We start from the raw sequence: 2,419 nt of genomic DNA, 5'->3' as shown, positions 1-2,419 counted from the left end.
GGGACCCCCTGCTCACGCGAAGCCCCCGGAGGGCCCCCCAAGTGAGGCCCGGGCCGGAGGGAGGGGGGCGAGGAGGGGCTGCGCGGCGGGGGTCGCTCTGGCGGGGAGCGCCGGGCCCGGCCCGTCGATCGTCCCGGGGTGTCCTGCAAGCCCCGGCCCTTGGGTCGCCGGCCCAACGTGTCTGGCGCCTCCGAGCCGGAGAGGGAAGGGCTGCGCCTGCGGTGCCCGTGCCGGGCGCGGTGCTGCTGCCCGCGGCTGGTGCCGGCGCTCACGCCTGTCCCCGCAGCCCGTGGCTGGGGCGGCGGCGGGAGGGGACGGCGGAGGAGGAGCTGGAGCAGGCGCCGCAGGAGCAGCGGCTGCTCTCGGCCCCGCAGCGGCGGGAGGAGCTCCGCCCGCAGGTGAGTGCCGCCCGCTGCCGGGGCCGCGCTGGGGCGGGCAGCGCCGGTGCCGAGCCCGGCCCTCAGGGCCCGTGTCCGCCCGGAGGAGCGGGCGGCAGAGGAGGAGGAGGCCCGGCCGGCGGGTCTCGGCGCGGCCCGGCTGCAGGAGGGCGCGGGGAGCCCCGGGGGAGGCGGGCGCTGTGCGCCCCCCAGGGCGGGCGCAGCCTCCCCGGAACCTCCCGCTCCCTCCGCAGCTCCAGCAGAAGGGCCGGCGGCAGCGCCTGGTCGCCGAGGACGGGAGTGCCCCTGCGGTGCTGGGGGCTGGAGGTGCCGGCTGTGGGCACCGCGCCCCTGGGCAGCTGTGACCTCTTGGCTGCAGGTCTGTGGCAGCCTCGTGAGAGCTGGTTTGGGGGTGCTGGGGGGGGTTCCTGCTCCCTTCCAGAGGTCGGCGTGCATGGCAGCCTCCTCTCTCTGCTCCAGGCTCCCAGAGCAGCAGCGGGAACCTCTGGAAACGTGGCGAGGGATTTCAACAGCTGGAGCCCTTCTGGGACATCCCCGTGGTAAGGATGGGGAGGTTGGGGATGTGGGAGCTGGGCTGGGGTCTTTTGGTGGGGGCTGCCCTCCCTGGGCAGCAGGAGGAGGCTGCAGGAGCCCCTCACCCTGCTCTCTTCCCTGCAGGTGGGCTTAGTCAACAGCCTCAAGTTCTCAGCAGCTGGTGACTTCCTGGGGGCCTCGGGCAGGAGCACAGGTACTGTCCCCCCTCCCCAGCACAGCCCTCTCCTCTGGAGCTCAGCAGAGAGTGACCCACGTGTCTCTCATCTACAGGCTTGGCCAGTGGTGGGGGCTCAAAGAAGCTAAAAACAGCATTTGCATCATCCTCCTGAAGTGGAGGAGCACAGCCCCCAGCCCTGAAGGCCCCAGACAGCTTCTGGCCCCTGTCCCCAGAGCCCCTGACACAGAGGAAGTGACACAGCTCAGTCCTGAGGCTTGGACCATGTCATTGTAGCTCCCTTGTGAAGCCTTTCACAGCTGTGTCACCCACTGGGTTAAGACTTTGATATCTTGGAGTGGTACAGGATAGAAATCCATGAACCTGGTCAGGGTTTACTTCTTGAATTGACCCTTTGACCTTCCCTACTTGACCCAAACGGTTGTGTGGTCCTAATCGCTGCAGATTCACTTTGGTTCCAGCTCCCATGGTCTTTTCACCCTTTAAGCTCCTTTGGCCAGAAAAGGATGCAGATGCAGGAGCCTGAGAAAGCAGTTCCCAATGTGGTGGAAGCTGATGACTCTTGCTGGTCCCTGGGGCATGCAATCTCTTTCCAAGGAGCTCAGAAACTCATCAGAGTGGAGCCTTTCAGCACGATGCTGCCTGTAGATGAGTTTCTGCTGGTCACGGACAACAAGCACCCTGTGTAAGTAGGACACCTTTGATGCTAGGGTTAACATCAGCTGGGGCTTGCTGAATTATCTTCAGCCACATGATGTTGGTGCGTCTCACTTTTGTAGCCTGGCTGGTGGGCGACAGGGCTACTCTGTGTGTTTCTTGGTTGTTTACAGTGGAGCTCCTGACAGAGGTGACAGCTGCTGCAGGGGAGTTATTGTGCCTTCCTGGTGGCCAGTTATTTTCCCTAGCAGGTGCAGGGCTTGTGAGCTGGTTCTGAGACACTTGGGTGTCTCTGAGAATGGAGGCTTTGTTTGCACAGATTGTGGGTGCGTGTAATGGTCTTGAGTTCCACCAGGGGAGGCTTAGCTTAGATATGAGAAGAAACGGCTTAACTGAAAAAGTAACTAGACACTGAAACAGGCTGCCTGGGGAGGTGGTTGAGTCACCATGCCTGGAGGTGTTTAAAAGCTGGGTAGATGTGGTGCTGAGGGGCATGGTTTAAGCACTGGACTTGGTAGAGTCAGGTTACTGGTTGGTAGAGTTTGGTTATGGCTAGACTTGATGGTCTTAAAGGGCTTTTCCAACCAGAACAAACCTGTGATTTTGTCAGGCTTGTGGTCTGGCTGCAGAGAGTCAGACTCCATCCCAGCAACTA

Source organism: Apus apus, chromosome 27, assembly GCF_020740795.1.
Source record: "Apus apus isolate bApuApu2 chromosome 27, bApuApu2.pri.cur, whole genome shotgun sequence".
In the NCBI taxonomy this organism is placed as follows: Eukaryota; Metazoa; Chordata; class Aves; order Apodiformes; family Apodidae; genus Apus; species Apus apus.
The sequence above is the reverse complement of the archived record's forward strand: the minus strand, read 5'-3'. Positions refer to the sequence as shown.